The sequence below is a fragment of the Pteropus medius genome, unplaced genomic scaffold, assembly GCF_902729225.1.
Source record: "Pteropus medius unplaced genomic scaffold, Ma_sr-lr_union100, whole genome shotgun sequence".
NCBI lineage: Eukaryota > Metazoa > Chordata > Mammalia > Chiroptera > Pteropodidae > Pteropus > Pteropus medius.
Window position 1 is genome coordinate 4,276,337 of NW_024355008.1, and position 20,277 is coordinate 4,296,613.

Here is a 20,277-nt window from a genome sequence, read left to right on the forward strand (position 1 = left end):
TATTCTTCATATTTCAAATACTGATGTTTTTCCTTGCCTTTTAACTGTAGTTTACTTTTGAAATGTTAAAACAATTAAAAGAGAGAATAGCAGAACAAATACTTATAATGGCTTAAAAAACTATATACAATATTAAAGCATTTAGATGATGAAAAGGATTTACAGTGTGACATATATTTACAATTTTTTTTTATTCTTGAAGCACACCATTTGTCTTTGGAAAGATCATTTAAACTTTCTTAGATGATTTTATACATTATCTCTATACATTATCTCAAGGGCATTAATGGCCAACTTAAACATAATATAAAGAATAAATATTGAATGATATAAAAGTCAGTGGAAAATATTGTTATTTGAATAATAATTATAATACAAGGGGACTGTTGTAATGAGTCCAATTCAGACCAATTCATTTTTTTACATTTACTTGTGATCTATTAAGACATTAAACCTATTCAATAGTTCTTTTAAAGACTAATAAGTAAATATTTTTTGTTAGTGACTATTATTTTCTCTATCTGTAGCCAAGGATATTAAAAATAACTTCTACTATCTAATGAGGAAAAAATCACTCATTTTATTCTGTTCATTATTCCCAGAGTTTAGTCATATTACTCAATACCAGTGGGCCATGTGCAAATTCTATTATCCTGAAGAAGCCGTACAGAATCCAAATGTCCACTGGTCCATGCTCTTACTCTGGGATAATGCTGAAGTGAATGGTAATCTATAGCACTGATTAAATATTACCTGTTACTGCATAGTACATTACCTTTGGTTCAAAACTAATTGGTTAGAATGTGGAAAGGCATAAAAAAGTTTCAAGAGACAATTAAAAATTAATCTTTTCACCTATATATAGATTCATGTATCCCTTTATTGCCAACGAGAATTCACTAAGCATTTACAAAGTGCCAGCCTCCCTCTTTTTCTGGTGCTTAGATTCACTAGCAAACATATTAAAGAAATATCCTTCCCTTTCTGTTTTATTTCCTAGTAAAAGAAGGCATAAATAAATAACAATAAGGAAATTATATAGTACATTAACTGTTGATAAATGTTATGTAAAAAAATGGTAGAAAAGGTAAAAGGGAATGGGGAATGCAAGGTGGTCCAGGGCAGAGGAGAAAGTTGCAATTTTAATCAGGGTAGTCACAGCAGTCTCAGCGGTAATGTATCTTTGAGCAGACTTGATATAGAAAATGAGTTAGCAATACACATACTTTAGAAAGAAATGTTCCCAGAAAAGGAAACAACCAATATAAAAATTCTAAAATTAGAGCATGCCTGCTGCGGTCAAGGTATAGCAAGGAAAACAGTGCAGATGGAGCAGGGAGATGGCAAAAAATGAGATGTTCTGGTAATGGAGGCCTGTCTTTGAAGGACCTAGTAAGATATTGTGATAGTAATTTTATGTGTCTACTTGACTGGGTGTTGGTTGACATTATTTCTGTGTATATCTGTGAAGATATTTCCAGATGAGATTAGCATTTGAATCAGTAGAGTGAGTAAAACAAATTGTCCTCCCCAATGTGGATCATCTCATCTGTTAAAGATCTGAATAGAAAAAAGGCAGAGGAAGGGAAAATTCATTCTATCTGCCTGACTGAGTGGGAACACCCATCTCTTGCCCTCAAACTAGAACTTATAATGTTGGCTCTCTAGATATATAGATACATAGATATAGATAGAGATTTAGATATAAATATAGATATAGATATAGATATCTGTAGATATCTATAGATATAGATAAAATCTCCTTTTGGTTCTGTTTTTCTGAAGAACCCTAATATAGGCATTGTAAGGACTTCGACTTTTATTCTCAGGAAAATGAGAAAGCACTGCAGATTTATGAGCCATCATAAATCTTTGACTATGGTTTTTGGGAGAATAGGTTATAGAGAAGTCATGTAACCGTTGAAATTAGATATAATAGTAGCTTGGTACAAGGAGGTAGTAGCAGAGATGGTGAGACACTGGTTGGTTTCTTGATATATCACAGATAAAAGAACTTCGTCATGAAATGGATATGAGCTATAAGAGAAAAGCAGTGGTAATGAATCACATCAAGTCTCCAGCCATGCTACCCTGAACAAGCCCGATCTCATCTGATCTCGGAAGCTAAGCAGGGTAGGGCCTGGTTAGGACTTGGATGGGAGATCACCTAGGAAGACCAGGTGCTGTAGATGTAAAAATAAAATAAAATAAAATACAAGGATTGTAAACTGACAAGGTCTTTGCAATCTGTGAGGTCAACCAAGGGTTGCCTCACCTAAAAAATAAAAAAATTAAATAAATAAATAAATAAATAAATAAATAAATAAATAAAAAAGAATTGCCTCAAGTTTTTGACCTAAGTAATTGAAAGGATGAAATTGCCATCATTGCAGATAGGGAAGACAGTGGTTAGAGCAACTCCATGTTAGAAGCTCTCAAATACCTGAGTTTTTTGGAGTACCATGATTCATATGAAAAAAAAAAAAGTGCCTTGAAATATCACTAGACTTCTCCCTAATGTCATGATAAAAAGGTATTTATTTCTAATTTATTTCTAAACAAATAATTTTATTGCAAAGAAAATAAAAGAAAAAACTTAAAGAAAGTTTCAGAGATGGGCAAGATGGAAACTTTTTAGAAAACCGCAATGATACTTTTAGGGAAATCAGAAGTAAATCTCCCCTTACCAATTATGACAACACTGCATGTATTTTTAGATCATTTACTTTGCAGAATAAGCAGGAAGTAACTTAATTAAAATTCTACTACAACAAGTAAAAAATCAAATACTTTTTGGAACAGTGGTTTTCAAACTGCTTTGTAAACTCCAGGTTTCTTTGAGATCAAGGTGTGCCAGTGAGGAATCAGGCAGTACAAAACTTCTTTTTTATTGTTTTTTAAAATATATTACCATTCCATAGCTACCTTTAAATACAAAAAAAAAAAAAAATAGATTACCACTGTCTTTTGTTGAACTGTGAAAACCACTATTATAGAGAACCACTATCATTTTATTCCCCTACTGAAAATGTGAACTTCATTATTTTCTCCAATATTATCACAGATCTTGAATTTGAAGTAAAGTGGATATACAGGGTTGCTAACAAGAAATTCATACATAGATGTGAAATATTTGTGATACTATATTTGTTATGGAGAATGGCCAAAACCCAGCAATGATATTTCTCTATTCTTATAGAAGAAATAACAATTGTGTCAATATTGTGAAATCTAATTGTTGTTGTATTGCTTTTAACTTATTTATACTGTATTTGAACTTAAAATTTTCCAACTGAAAGCTTTGAAGTATTTCTTCTAAGTATACATGATATTTGCTTCTTAAGAACCTTGACTATTACAGAAAATATAAATGGTGTATATGTACAATTGCCTCTCATGCATGCATTTGTTCAGTTCCCAGTCTATGAGATAACTTTTAATTTAAAAAAGACTTCTCAAGGGAAAAAACTAATTTTGATTGAATATTATAAAATAAGATATAAATAGAATTATAACTAATTATTAAAATTTCAAATTTCATAAAGCTCGTGTTATCTAGATTTTCTTTTGAAACAAAAACCAAAAAGCACCCTTAATAAAATAGCTCCATAAAATGTTTGTCTTTGTATATCAGATATGATGATTTTAGATCATTTCAGTCAAAAGAAGTACTAAGAGATAGTAGATCAGTTAATAAAAATGACCTGTTGACTAGTATCTGAGGCAAGAAAAATAATTTGTTTCAGTCCTCAACTGAGATTTAAATCAGCTGCATTAGCATTACTCTCTTTGGAATGCATTGATATCGCTTCAAAATATTTACTAAAATACCATCTTGCTTTTTATGAAAACAAAAAAAATAGTTTACCTTCTTATGTCAACAATTGTATTTTATATTTTGGCTATTTTGAAAGTAGCTATAGTTCTCTACATAATTCTTTATACTTTAATGAAAGTTTGCATCCTGAAAATCCTCATGGCCCCAGTGTTTAATGGATACAAAATCTGTACTTATTTAAATTTTATTCAATGAGAAATTGCAATTTCACATAACAGTATAGTTTTAAGGTAAGTCTCTAAGAAACAACTGAGTTAGTATTTAAGAATAAAAATTTTACAATTAATTTCCATAAGAATATTGTACAAATTATTAAATAAAAATATTCCACAGGTGGGGGCAGGATATTCTTTGGAGAATTTTCACCTCTATAATTTCATATTGTGAATTATGGTCATGCTGTTTATGCCAGGAAATTTCAATGTCACTTGATATACTAAGTTACAGTGATCACTTCACAAAGAGATTTCATCATGTGAACATCAGAGAGTATACTTACAGCAATCTAAATGGTACAGCTTACTACACACAGAGGCTATATGGTATAGCCTATTGCTACTAAGTTACAAGCCTGTATAGCATGTTACTATACAAAGCAACATGAGATTAAATCAAGCGCAAGAGAAAATAATGCAATCAAGAGATGTGGTAAACACCAGATGTATAAGGCTGCTGCCAGTGTAACACAGCATACTGTTTACAGCAAACTTTTTTTAGTAAGTAAAAAGACTATACTCTAAAATAATGATAAATAGTATAGTAAATATATAAACTAGCAACAAAATCACTTGTTATCATTATCAAGTATTATATACTATACATAATTGTATGTGCTATAATTTTATACGATTGGCAGCACTGTAGATTTGTTTACACTGGCATCAACAAAATACGTAAGTAATGTGTTGCATGACAGTGTTACTATGGCTACAATCGACATGACTAGGTGATAGGAATTTTCAGCTCCATTATAATGGGACCCCATAATGGGACCATTGTCATATATTTCGTAGATCTCTAACTGAAACATCATTATGCAGTGAATGACTATATTATGATTATTTCACTGATAGTGCTTTGATGATGTTTTCTTTTTATTTAATACACTGTTGCATTTTAAACTCTATAAAATTTATTTCAACAGTATAATTACATATAAAACATTCATCTAAAGTAAAAAATTTCATTAAATGTTATTAAAATAAATTCATGCTCAATAATCTTTTCACAAGTGTTGCTATAACAAGAATAATTAAGGGTTCAAAAATGAAAGAGTGAAATTTACTATTAAGTATTAGCGGGTACTATAAAGTAAAGAGCAATAAGAAATTAAGAGATCTCTATTTGGAGGTGGTATTGAACTGAGAACTGAATAAAGTAAGAAATGAGGTGGACAAAACCATGCAGATTAGCTAAGGTCCAGGTATATTCATGGTCCTTTGCCTAGTTCACATGGCTGAGCATGAACACATGGGGTCAGAGGAGCCTCTGTTTTATAATTGTGTTAAAGAGTTTGGGCTTTATTTTAATATATGATAAGAATATATGAGATTATTTTAAGAAAGGTCATGGCATGATTAAATTTTAATTTTAAGGTGGTCCTGTAATGTACAGCATGGTGACTATAGTTAATAATACTGTATGATATATTTGAAAGTTGATAAGAGTAGATTTTAAAGTCTTTAACAGTGAAGAAAAAAATTTGTAACTATGAACTGAATGTTAACTAAACTTATCGTGGTAATCCTTTTGTGATATATACACATATTGAATTATTATGTTGTACATCTTAAACTAATACAGTTTATATGTCAATTATATTTCAGTAAAACTGGAAAAAGTGGTCATTCTGGGTTTGTAAAAATGATACAAAAATTTAGAGAAAGCTGACGTTGACAGAGAAGTTGGATACTACTCCATTTGGTCAAAATGAGATGTAGCTATAAATAAATGTATATATATTACATATGTATGTGTATACATATATATGCATGTGTATGTGTGTATATATCTTAATGATGGCCAATGTAGATATATTTTGGAAAGCATACAAAAGGATATGATCCAAAATATAAATATGCAACAAAAACAAAGTTCTTAACATTGTAATTTATTCTCTTTTTATGCACATTTATATATACATTTAAACATTAAAGAATAGTAATCTCTATAAAGCCTGATGTAAAACAATAATAAATATTATATATATAAAGTGTGACAAGGGAAGAATAATTAAAGCTTAGTTCCTTGGTGTGTTCTGACACTTTCCTCCCAGTGACATATGTTGTTCACACTTGAGTGCATGCCCTGCAAATGATTGTCATATACTTTACTTATTCTTCCCCAGATATTCCAGTAGACTCACCAAGGCACAGGAAGTGAAAAATTTTCGTGATAATTAGAAATAGATATAATTGGTCATTGGGATTAAAGAAGAGAGGTAAAGTGGATCACAAAACATAAGAATTGATTTTGCAATTAACTCAGCACAGATCAGGAAAGTTGATTCAAAAGTTAGGTCAAAGTACGTATTCCAATGTGCTACTGAAGTGGGGATAGTGCTCACATCTGTATCTAAGTATATTGCTCTCTTAGTTTGTACTGAGAATTTTCCTGAATGGAATTAAAATTAATTGGAGAGGAGTGAAGAAATAATCTATCATAGCTGATGTTGCCTCTTTAGTGACGTTGGGCTTCAGAAAGTAATTAGATAATTCAGTATTTACCTACAAGAAGTGTGCAAGCCCTTACATGCTTATAGTAAGAAACAAAAGAAGGCATGCATTCCTTGGCATTAGGCAAAACTGTTTTGTGCTCTTGCTCAGGTGCTGTTAAGAGTGAGTATGCTTTATTTTCTAGGCCTCATCTGTAAACTTCCTTATAGTATTATTGTGAGGATACTTTATAGTATTATAACACCTTTCCTAGAGTATTATTGTGAGGATGAAATGGCGTAAATGTATATAAAGTACCTGGCAATTAATGGGCACTTAATAATTAGCACACAGTGCTTAGGAAGTACTAAGCATTCAATATATGTTAATTTCCTTCTTCTACAGGATTTAGAAAAGAACAGTTTGGTCTCTCACGAAGAATAAGAAACTGTGATGCTGTGAAGATCCAAGAATTAAAATTCCAAAACATAAAGGGACAGAAACAGGCCCAGATCTTTAAGAAAGTAAACTAGGTGGTCAGTAGAAGGTTCAGAAAGCTGAGTAGCCTGGAAAATTGGTTAATTCTAACATGGAGAAGTGTTTTTCTATATAGCCCTGGTGGTTCCAAGCAAATGTTGCCAGAATAAAGGAAATTTTGACAATTTATAAAGGGTCGTGGTAGAAAGACTGATAAAGGTTTGCAAGATTGACAGAAAACTAATGAAGTAATGTTGCTTTGGAGAGATATATGAATTAAGTACTGCATTTCTGGATAGAACTCCTCTCTCGTCAACATAGAAACACAACTGGGAAACTAAGGATGAGAAAAAGGAAAGGGACCCTGAGATCTACAAAAGCATCAGTAGTTATGAAAACAGATGTGGATGATGCAAAAGTCATAGAGTAGCAGCAGCTTTGGCCCCTGGGTGATGGAGAAAAACAACAGCAGGAAACCAACATTGGTACTCAAGGAGTGACTAAAACTTCAGGACACATAAAATGAAGGGACGAAAACTAGTGTTTTGTGTGGAATGAGGATTTAGGACGATGGAAGATTTTCATTGACATTTCTGTGAGTCACTTGCTATTTCAAAGGAGTGTCACAAAATAATGAATTCCCAGTGATGCTTAGAGATAAATTGATAAATAAAAGACCTAATACTTACCAGCCTAAACATGTAAAATATCCTTTCTTGTTGTTCTGAAAGTAGTAAAAACTAGGGGACAGATCATCTGGATTAGAATCTTGGCTTTGCCAACAATTATCTTTGACACATTATTTAATACTTTCATTTCTTTCTATTTCTATAAAATGGAGGTAATAAGATAGTTACATAAATTAAATGAATTAATATGTAGGAGGCACATAATAGTGCTCTATAAACTTAGTGATCCTTATCTTTATTATAGCTGTAATTATTATTTATTATAATTATTATTCAAGAGGGAAGAGCTTTTATTTCAAATGGTCAGTCCAATCTTAGTTCCTAGATACTATTTATGATCAATAATTTCTAGTAGTTCATATCATAGATTTCCCTTTCACTTAAAGAAGTGAAATATATGAGTGAAAGAAGTGAATATATATAATATTCAAGCATCATCCAATTTAAATAAAGATGTTTTATCCTTAAAATTCATAAATTGTGATTATTTAAAGTACCTGAAATTGTGCTACAAAATTAATAACATTACAGGTGGTAAGCTACTAATTATTCATAATAAATATAATTGGATACATATTACACTGATTACCTTTCTGAAACGTGAGTAATTCTGGCTTTATTAATAAGAATAAATTGAGTCATTTATGTGCAAATGGTGCATTGCTTTTATATAAAAGAGAGAAGAACATCACAGATATTTAACTCTCCAGACGTTAAATCTTTGTCCTAGATAAAAAATACATACATACACAGACACACATACAATTCATATAAATAAAATACAAACAAACAATTTTACCAGGATAGTATTTTATTAATTAATTTTAGTTTGTGTTATGTGCTACTTTGGTGTGAAAAATATTTCATAAGCAGTGATTTTTTTTTTCCCCTGGATAACACAGGAAAGATTACAGGAGACCTAATACAATGATTCAGATAGTGGTAATAAGATTTATGATTGTGAGTCGCTCAATCAGAGATGTCCATTAGGAATAAAAATAATTTTAATTATATTAAAATTTAAATCTTTCAAATAAATATTTTAAATTTGGAATATTTTCAGGTCTCACCCAATTCGTTTATTTATATTGACTGTAGTTTACCTGACAGTTAAATTAATTAGTCTTTGTTTTATTGTTATTTATTTTTTCTATTTTCAATTATAATTGATATTCAATATTAATTTATATTGGTTTCAGGTATATGGTATAGTGATTAGACATTTATATAACTTATAAAGTGATCCTCTGATAAGTCTAGCACCCACCTGGCACTCTATGTAGCTATTACAATATTACTGACTATATTCCCTAAGCTATATTTTACTTCTCCATGAATATTTTGTAACTACTAATTTTTACTTCTTAATCCCATCATCTTTTTTACCCATCTCCACAAATCCCCTCCTTTTAGCAACCATCAGTTTGTTCTTTGTATCTGTGTCTGTTTCTTGTAGACAGCATATGTATGGTTCTTGTTTTCTTATTTAGCTACCCCATGTCTTTTGATTGGAGCATTTAATCCATTTATAGTTAAAGTGATTATTGAGAGGTATGTAGTTACTGACATTTTATTATTCATGTTTTTTATCTTTTTCTTCTCATTCTTCTTTATTATTATTTTTATTGCTGCTGTTGTTATATTAATAATATTATATTATTAATAACATTATAATATTATATAACATATTATATAACATATATTAATATATATTAGATAATATTAATAATATACAATGATAATTTATTATTTTTTTAATTTTTATTAAAAAGTCCCATTAACATTTCTTGTAATATTGATTTGGCGTTGATGAACTCCTTTAGCTTTTTCTTGTTTGGCAAGCTTTATATCTGTTCTTTGATTCTAGATGATAGCTTTGCTGAGTAGTGTAATTTGGTTGTAGGTCTTTTCTTTTCATCACTTTGAATATTTCGTGCCAATTGCTTCTGGCCTTCAAAGTTTCTGTTGAGAAATCAGATGACAGTCTATGGGAGCTCCCTTGTAAGTAACAACTGCATTTTTCTTGTTGCTTTTAAGATTCTCTTTGTCTTTAATCTTTGGCATTTTAATTATGATGTGTCTTGGTGTGGCCCTATTTGGGTTCATCTTATTTGAGACTCTCTGTACTTTCTGGACTTCTATGACTATTTTCTTTGCTAGGTTAGGAAAGTTTTTCATCATTATTTCTTCAAATAGGTTCTCAATATCTTGCTCTCACTCTTCTTATTCTAGTACTCGTGATATAAATATTGGTATAATTGGCATTGTACCAGCGGTCCCTTAAACTATCCTCTTTTTTTTTTTTTTTTTTTTTTTTTTTTGGATTCTTTTTGCTGTTCCTATTAGGTGTTTTCTGCTGCCTTGTTTTTCAAATTGCTGATTCAGTCTTCTGCTTCACCTAATCTAATGTTGATTCCTTCTAATGTATTCTTCAATTCACTTATTGTATTCTTCATTTAGACTCATTCTTTTGCTATGATCTAATTCTTTCTTAAGCTTACTATCTCTTCATTGAAGTTTTCAGTAAGTTCCTTGAGCATCCTTATTATCACTGTCTTGAACTCTGTATCTAGTTGATTGCTTGCCTCCGTTTCATTTATTTCCTTTTCTGTAGTTTTCCCCTGTTCTTTCATTTGGGACATGTTTCTTTGTCTCCTAATTTGGGCTGCTTCTCTGTTTCTATGTATTAAGTAGATATGCTACATCTCCCAGTTTTGGCAGGGTGGCCTTATGTAGTAGGCGTCCTATGGGGGCCAGTGGCACAGTCTCCTTGATCACCTGAGCTGGGTGCTCCAGGAGTGTCTCCTGTGTGGGTTAACTCTAGATGAGATTTGATTGCTGTTGGCACATCAATGATTGACCATCAGACTGACCAACTGTTGGACTGGCTTCGATCACAGCATATGAGCTGCTGTGTAGAGGCTGACCCCATAAAGAGGAATGCTCCCCTGTGGACTTGGGTGCCTGCCAAGACCACCCTTTGGGTTTGTCACTTGTGGAGCTAATTGGGTGGTGCTCTGTTGTGTTCCAAAGCTGGCCACCATGTATGCTGGTTCTGGGACCTTTTGAGAGGGACTCCGGTGCAGGCCAAGATCAGCTGCTGCCTTTGACCATCCCAGGGCTACCTGGTAGGAACTATGAAGTGATCCACAGTTGGTTATTGCCTTTGCTAGACCTGAACTTCTGTGGGAGAGGCCATGCTGTGAACTGAGATTGGCTGCCACCAGCACTCTGGGCCTGGAGAAGCTCAGCAAAAGGCCCAGCACACCCTGAGGCCTGTGGCCATGTGGCAGCTGGCCATAATGTTCAGTTGCTGAAAGAACCTAGGACAATATGCAAGTTGGGTGAGGCAGAGTCTCAGGAAGAAACCAGGATGGTATAAGCGGTGTTTACCAGGTTTATGCAAATTCAGATTTGGTGCCATTGCTGAACCTGAGACCAATCAGCAAAAAGCACAGAGCACACAAAGGCCAGCCGCCACCTTGCTGGTGCCCTTGGACATCCAAGAGTTGTCTAAAAAAGACTCTGAAGCATCGTTCAAGCTGGCTGCCTGCTGCTGAAAGAGTCTCTGGTGGTTCATAAGTTGGGTGGGGCAGGGTTCCAGGAATCACCAGAGTGGAGTAAGTAGAATTCACCAGTCCTATTTAGATTCAGATTTGGCTGTGTGGAGGAGGCCTCAACACAGGAACAATGGCACCTGCCCGCCAGGTTCATGGAAGTGGGGCTATATACAGAGACAATGGGGCTGTACACAGAGACAATGGAGCTGTCCCTCCAGCCTTTGCACCGAAGCCACACAACTTAGTTTCTCCCTGTATGATTCTGGCACCTCCTGAGTTGCTGTCTCTCTGTCAGAGCCCAGGGTGAGTACCTGGGAGTAAGAGTGTGTGCATGGGCCCTTAAAAGAATATCTGTGTTTCCAGAAGCTTCCATCTCACCAGATGGAATCCTCATGATGTTCACAGCCAGATATTGTGAGAGCTCCTCTTCCCAGCACTGATTCTCCAGGCTGGTGAGCCTGATATGGAGTTGGGACCCCTCCCTCCACAGGAGGAACTCTGCAACTGAGATATCCCTCTTGATTTTCAACTACTACACATGGTGGTGGGGCCAGCCTGTTTTGCATCTCTGCCCCTCCTACCCGGTTCCATGTGGCTTCTTTTTTATATCCTTAGTTATAAGACTTCTGTTCAGCTAATCTTCAAATGATTCTCCAGGTTAATTGTATAATTTAGTTGTAATTTTAATGTAGTCATAGGAGGAGGGAAGTGCAGCATTTGCTTACTCCATCATCTTAACTAGAACCTCTCATCTTTATTTTTGATTAAAATGTTGCAGAGATATACAGCACAATTTAGTGATTCTCAAATATAATACAGTCTATATTATATCAGGCATTCATTATGTTCCCTAATCATTCTTCATGAAGGTTCATTAGTAGATAGTGGAATTCCTATAGATTGAAAATAAAAAGTAGATTCTAGAATGTCATCTCTAGTTTGTGTAATAGTCTGTCTTCTGTGCAGAAAGAAGCATATAGGTTACACATGCTAGAAATTGATTAAAATAAATTCACTGATGGATAAGAATGATGAATATTGCCAATGGCTCTTCTTCTGATGTGACTTCAGGTTCTGATAAGGAAACTAAATCATAGTACTTAAAATATGTTTCCACTTATTCAGTGAGGTGGGAATCATTTCCTTTGTTTATCATTTCCTTCCCACTCCCATATGTCTTTCTTAGAGAACAGCCTTATGCTCTTTTCTGTAAGCTCTAGAAAGTCTTCCCAAGGAAGCCCTTGACACCACCTTCTGGCCATTGATGATAGAATGATAGATGTTTATTTGTCCCAAGGTAGATTCCTGAAATTCTCTTTCCAATGAGAAGACTACACACAGTGACTACGTTCAGGCTCTGTTGAGCATATGAACATAAAGGCAATATAGTGCCAAACAGCCATTTTTTACCACATGACTCCTCCTCCAAAGAAATGATAGTAGTGATAAGAGGTGAGCCTTGACTCCTGGCAGCTTTACTCTTTCTGGTTTTAGTCTCTGGGTAAACATTTTAAAATCATATTAACACTTTAGATTTCAGTAATCCTTTCTAATTTTCCTTAATAATTATAGAAGATTTTGACAACATTTTTACTTATAACCAAACTAATCTTAATAAGTAACTAATATCTATTTCTTACAACTAAATGATCTTAGATTAAGATGCCATGCATTTAGTAGATAAGAAAATTGGTGTGTATTATACAGCTTTAGAGTTGGAGACAGAGTTGTAAGGGGAAAAGAATTATTAATTAAATAGAAAAGTAAAGAAAGTGGAATTGATAATGGTTAAAATTGTCAGGAAAACAAAATGAAAGTACATAATTTCAAAATTTAGCTTTTTCAAATATCTGCTCAATTATAAGCCATTAACCAACTCTCTACTAGGTATCAATTATTACTGTTTTGATCATGAGTATGTTGGTAGGATAATTTATTTAATTTTCTGAAAGATCAAACAATGAATGAAGGATTGGTTTGGGAGATTAGAGTTCTGATGTTTTAAAATAATTGTTTTTGATACGGCCAAGTACAGATGTCAAGAAATCAATGAAATAAACTTGTCTCACATTTAAAAGACAATTTAGATTGGATATATGGTATTCCTTTTGGAAATGATTGTAAATACACATATTTATCTAGGTAAAATGTTAAAAAAAAATAGAAGATATTCAAGACAACATCTTGAACTCAAATATTTAAACATAATGTAGATAATGATGCTAAAGACAGCAGAGGCTAGAAAAGCAAAAGAATAATATCTAAGATGTGTGGTGTCATGGAACCAAAGGAAGTATAATTAAAACAGTGAGATATGGTGCACTGAGAAATCATAAAACTGAAAAACACCCGTTGGATTTAAGGCTTCGGCAAAACATAACAAAAGCTGTGGAGTGAATGATAAAAGACAGTAACAGAATGGATTGAGTTCGTAGGAGGTACCTCTTTTGAAAACTTGGCAGTGATGGAGAGAATGAGTTAAGATTGTATTTTTTAAAAGAGAGTGAGGTTTAAGACAGTTTAAATTATGGTGATTTTAAAAATATTTTAAATAATAGAAATTTGAGGTCCTCAGGGGCATTTTTAAATGATAATACTAAGTTTTTATAGAGTAGCAAGGGAGAAGATAAAGAAGAGAGAGCAGCAATCGATAAAGTAAGGTTTCCTGGAAGACAATATATTATGTAATATAAAGTCCAAGAGAAAAGATATGCAGTAGATGAAAACATTTTTTACTCTGAAACTAGGTTTGCCAGTTTAGCAAATGCCTATTATTTAAGTTGCACAAAATTTGATATAAGGAGAAAAGGTGGAAAATGTGGCTGAAGGAAATTAGTAGAATTTTTCAGCAGTCATCGTTGAGAGGAATCAGGCTATGGTGCTGGATTTGACTTTTTAGTGATATTTCAAAATTTCAAATTTGGTGCTGTTACGCAAGGTGACAGTTTTACCAATTTTTGCAATACATGTAGAAGAGAAAGGAAGTTCAGGGTATTTAGAAGAGAATCATGGAAATGATGGATTAATATATTTAAGCTAATTTTGGTAGAGTGAGGATAATGAATAAGGAAAAAGGGAGTTGGCGTGTCAAAGTGCTAAAATGGCTGTGGAGAAACAACTCTAATGGTCACTTCTCAAATTCTTTTTAAAACTTCTCTTCCTCTCCCTTTACTTTCACGTTTTGTTTCTAAAAGTTGTATAATTAGCATTGTGTCAATGGAGACAGACAATAGAATTTGAGCTATAGTTGTTCATTTTAATCTCAATTTTCAAAGATTACATGTGATTTTAAAAAGAGTATAACTTCTTTGATTCTCAGTTTCCTCATGCATGAAAGCATCACATTAATACTTATATCATAGTATTGTTATATAATTGACATACATACCTAGTACTCAATTGGAACCAAATGCTGTTTCCTTGTTCTCTGTCTATCATGAATAGATAGATGTTATACCTCTCCCAGATATTTCACAGTTACCACAAATCTAGAATTCATTGTTCGTTTTTCCCAAATGACATATTTCCATAGGCTTAGCCTCAGTTTTATCAAAATTTTGTACTCCCACAAACATGCTGCAATATCATGAGTTCAAGTCATAGCATGTTATTTCCAGTTTGTCTCACTGGTAAACTCAAAACAATTTGTGTACTAGTTCGTATTGCTATGATCATCACTGCAGACATCCTAGGCAGAGTAAGTTTTTATATTTTTGGTGATTCTTAAATACACATTTTCTTAATCCCTTCAAAGTTACTCACAAATAACTCCTATTGAACCAAATCAAACCAAATCAAACCAAACCAAAACACATAAATATCCTTTAGACTCAAGAAATCTGTTCAAGCTATTCTTAGACTATGCTTTAATTCATATTTTCTAATATCTCAATATGCCATTTTTTTTTTTAATGCTTACAGTATCTAGTATTTCGAAGTGTTCTCCCATCCAAGTACTAACTAGACCCAACTCTGCTTAGCTTCCGAGATCAGATGAGATTGGGCACATTCAGGGTAGCATGGTAGCATAGACTCAATTTATTTTTTATACTTGAATTCTATCCCTCTCTAAAGTCTAACAGATAGTTTTCCTTAATCCAGTTTCACCCTTGAATAGACTTTTGAGTTAGCCAACTCTACAATGTACAGTTTGATGCCCAACCACTCGTCTAGGCATACAGCCCTAGATGAGGTTCACAGAGCTTTAGAGAGGAATTGAGTTCTATGATTGCATAAAATATTTCGCCTTTATTAGGTTTAAGTTTGCTAGGTTTGGAAATGATATACCGAATGTCCAGTTAAATTTGAATTTCAGATAAACAATAAAATTTTTATTTAAAATATGTCATATGTAAATTTCTATTTTTATCTTAGTGTAATTTTCTTTTTTAATATCCTATATTCAGAATATATTTAACCATTGTTTACCTAAAATATACTTATAATTGGGCATTCTGTATTTTTTCTGGCAACCCTATAGAGTTATCTTACAAAGCTTGGGTATATAAGTGGCCTTACATAGAAGTTTTATATTAGATACTGATAGTGAATTATGGGATTCAAAAGTCCATGTCCAATTTTTATCTTAATTTATATTGGGGTTCTTGTACAATGCAGATGGTTTAATTAGGCATTCCAGTCACATTTGGCCTGTGCTGGGGTTATTATATTTCTTGCAGGGTTTTTTTTATTTTATTTTTTTTTAATGTTCCACAAATGGTTTTGCCAGCATCCCAACCATTTTCCCTAGACTGGTCTATATATGAGACTGAATTGCAGCACCTGGATGGATGCATGCTTCAGAGTCTATGTCTTCCGACTCTGAATGTGTTTTGAAGCTCAAGACACCAGCATTCAACCTATACTCTGTTTGGAGACTCATCCTGGACTCCTGTGGCATTATCACGCAATATGTCTTCTTATTTTTGTCCTCATTTCTGACTCCTGGGTATTGACCTTTATTTCTTTCACAACTTTTTATTAAACATTTCTATATATTTAGTAGAAAAAAGCCCCATTGATGTAAGCCTGCCATATCTCTAGTATTGTTTTTTTCTAAGCCTTAGCTTTCTCATTATTATTAAATATAATAATAGTACCTCTCATAAAGTTGTCAAAATTAAGAGGATGATTACTGCAGGGAAGTTATTTTATATACTGTCTGGCACATAGAATGTAACTATATCCTTTGGGAAAAAAAATAAGTATCTTATATATAATCACTTTCATCTTATATATCACTGCCACATACATGCTATTATTTTATGCATAATTCATCCACATTCCAGATGAAAAACAATCTATGTCTAACAGTTATTTTTTCATGATGAAGTCTGTATGTCTTAGTTAAGCATAGGGGGCCCTTCATTATTTAGACGCATTTCTACTAATTTATATTTTCCTAATATCTCTACCTAAATACTTCACTTTGATGAATATTTCTAAGTATAGTCCAACAAATTTGTCCTGCACATTCTGCTCTGCATTTGTCTTGTTCATTGAATCAATCTTTTCCTTATTTATGCAATCATTATTTATAATTTAATAATTTAATAAAGATGTGAATACAAAGATAAACAAGTCATGGTTTCTGCTGTATGCTAGAAGTCATGGACATAAAACCATGTAAATAATTTTAGTATAAGTGATATGTACCATAGGTTCTATAACTCTATCTGTACTGTAAAACAAACTTATACCTTTTTTAATGAAATTTTTCATACATATAAACTTATAGATAATAATGTAACAAATACTCTTTTAACTATCATTTTAAATTAGCAAATATTAACGCTTTGTCACATTTATTTCAGAGCTTATCATTTTGTAATCGAATTAATTTCACCCACTTGTCTAGTCACTAGAAATAGCCACCCTTATGATTTCCAAAAGACATTTTTAAAATCTTCTTTTCCATATGCTATTGTAAAATATGGAAGAGCCTCTTCATAATTTTGCTTATTTACTACAATACACTAAAGAATTACTTTTCTCTCTCTCAATAATGTGCCCTGCCTCCAAGAGCTTGCCATATGTGACCTAAATATTCAATAATAAAATGATATGTGCCTGAGATTTATAATAATTCAATTTAAAATCATACACTATTTTGTGTATCAAATCTTACCTCTAGTAAACTATAAAATAAAGATTAAGTCTTTATGCCCTACCTGTTTTTTGCTGTTGCTATTTAGTTTTCTTTACTAATATACTCATAGCAATTTTTTTAAGCCAAACATATGTGCTCCAGATTCTCATATACATGCATTCACATAAACTAGGAGAGTAGAAAAATAAAAATAAAGCAATAAATTTGGGGTAAAGTACTCTCTAAATCAAAATATCGGTGTAGTTTATTTCCTAAATAGGACATTGAACTAATTAATCAGAAGCATCCATATATATTAGGTTGAACCTTATGAAATTAGATATTAATTTTTTATTTACTTTTTTCTTTTATGTAAATGTGATAGTTAATTTTATGTATCAAATTGACTGGGCCAAGGCGTGCCCAGATTAAATATTATCTGGGGATTCATGAGTGAGGGTGTTTCCAAATGAGATTAGCACTTGAATTAGAGGACTCAGTAAAGTAGATTGCCTTTTCCAATGTGGTGGGCATCTTCCAATCCAGTGAGGGCCTAAATAAAACAAAAAGGTTGAAGAAGAAGGAATTCATTCCTTTTGCTTTCTGCCTTTCATTTTGAGCTGTAACATTGGTTTTCTCCTGCCTTTTAACTAAATTTTATACCACTGGCTTCTCTGGTTCTCAGGCCTATGGACTCAGCTGGAATTATACTATCTGCTTTCCTGGGGCTCCAGTTTACAGACAGAAGATCATGGAACATCTCAGACTCCGTAATCATGTGAGCCAATTCTTATAATAAATCTCTTCTTATATTTATATCTTATTGGTTCTGGAAAAATAAAAATCCATAACCACTGTAAAAGTTTTTAATATACTAGTTTTAGAAGCATTTATATTTCAAGCAGACGAAATTTTGACATGAATTTGGAATCTATGGAAAACATAATAAATAATCGTTAGGTCCAGGAGGTCCTTACCCCTACCCCATAGTGGGGAAACTAGAATCTTTATTTACCTTTTGTTTGGGAACTGAACCTTGCATCCAGATTGGCAATGCTATATGCTTATCTCCTGTTTCACTGGAGGAAACTTCCTTGTCAATTTACCCACTCCAAATATTCTTACCGAAAAAGCCCACCTCAAGCCCTATATAAGTTTCAGGTCACCTCTCTTTTGGGGCTGATGGCATCTTCGGGCTCAGCCCGACTATCACTCCGCTACAATAAAATTTGCTTAACCCCTTTGGCCTTGTGTGTTCCTCCTTCGGCAAACCTAACAGTAAGATATATTAAAAACTTATGCTGTAGCAAGCAAGATAAAAAAAAAAAAAAAAAAAAAAAATTAAAACCTAGGGTCCTTTTTTCAACACTGTTTTGGTATAACTACCAAAAGAGTGAAAAAAGATTATACAAGCAAAAAAGCCAAAACATCAACACACAGGTAAAACCTAAAACTCATTAAAGTAGAATATATAAATAACTATGCCACTTATTCTGAAAGTCTAGATAAAATTGCCAATTTCTGAAGGAAAACACATTTCAAATTGTTTAGGAAGTAAAAAACATGAATATAGAAATGACCATAATAACTATAAAGTGGCTTTTAAAATTGGGGGAAAACCCCGGAATTCTCCCTTACTGCACCAAGACTTCAAACTCAGATTATTTTACCTAACTTTTATAAAAAATCAAACAGTTAATGAAAAAACTGAGAAATGTGTGTATCTCATTTTAAAGAATGTAGTGGTTTTAATAGTGTCCTCTGAAAATTCATGTTCATCGTGAACTTAGAATGTGAACTTAATGGCAATAAGGTCTTTGAGATGTAATTAATTAAGGATAGGTCATAGTATTCCAGTCAAAATGTCAAAGTAGGTAAACACAGTACTTGCCTCCTCTCATTACTACATCAAAATTACAAATAAACTTACAAAACAGCCATCATTGGGAGTTGCCTGAAATCTAGCTGAACAGAAGTTCTACAACTGGCGATGTACAGAAGAGTCCACCTCCAGACTGGTAGGAGGGGCAGAGACATGGAATAAGCTGGTAACACACACACATGTGGCAGTTGAGAGTTGGGAGAGATATCTTGGCTGTGGAGATTCCCCAGTGAAGTGAGGGTCTTGGACCTACACCGGTCCCCCAAGCCTAGCATTCCAATGCCAGGAAAAGAAGTTCCCACAAATTCTGGCTGTAAAAACCAGTGGAGACTGTGGCTGAGTGAGACAGAGAGCCATTGGAATTGCAGACATTCCTCTTAAGGAGCCCTCATCTGAACTTACTCGCTGACTGACTCACTTGATCTGAGCTTCAGCACTAGGGCAGGTGGCTCGAAAGATGACAGGGATATATGAGGAGGAACTGAATTGTCTGGAGGCAAGGTGAGGGCTGGAGTGGCAGCTTTCTCCCAGGCAGAAGAGCTGGCAGAAGGCATTGTTTCTTTATTGAGCCCTCCTCAATCTGGCATGCAGATGCAGGTAGCTGCCATATCTGAGTCTCCATTAACCTGGCTAATACAGGTTGTCTTGTCCTGATGATATCCTGAGATCCCACCCCTCCCAACTTGTGGGCCCACCCAAGCCACTTCCAGTGGCTTTTCTATACAAATGGTCTGTCTTAATTCTTGCTATGAACTTTTCTAAAATCTCTCAAAGGTTCACAAAATCTAAATAAGCAGTATCCGGCCTTGGCATGCTCCATACTTCTTGCTGAGCAGCCTCAAGCCCAGCACTAACAGTCACTGGCCTTGGTCTGCAGCTCGGCCTCTCAAGACACATATAAGCCCAGTATGGGCGGCGGCCATCTGTGGATTGCTGGTGGCTATGCCAGGTGGCCCCAGGCCCCAGACTGTGTCTGAACTTGGCTGGTGACAGAGCCCCTTCTAGGAGGCCTCTGCATGCACACCTAGTGGCTGGCTTCAGTCTGAGCCATAGCACAATATAGGGCCACATCGAAAGATGGCACACCAA

General features: G+C 33.6%; 1 pseudogene; it reads left to right on the plus strand.

The window, feature by feature from the left end:
- Nucleotides 1–2,073: 2,073 nt before the first annotated feature.
- Nucleotides 2,074–2,192, plus strand: LOC120598241 (uncharacterized; annotated as a pseudogene).
- The last annotated feature ends 18,085 nt before the right edge of the window (nt 2,193–20,277 follow it).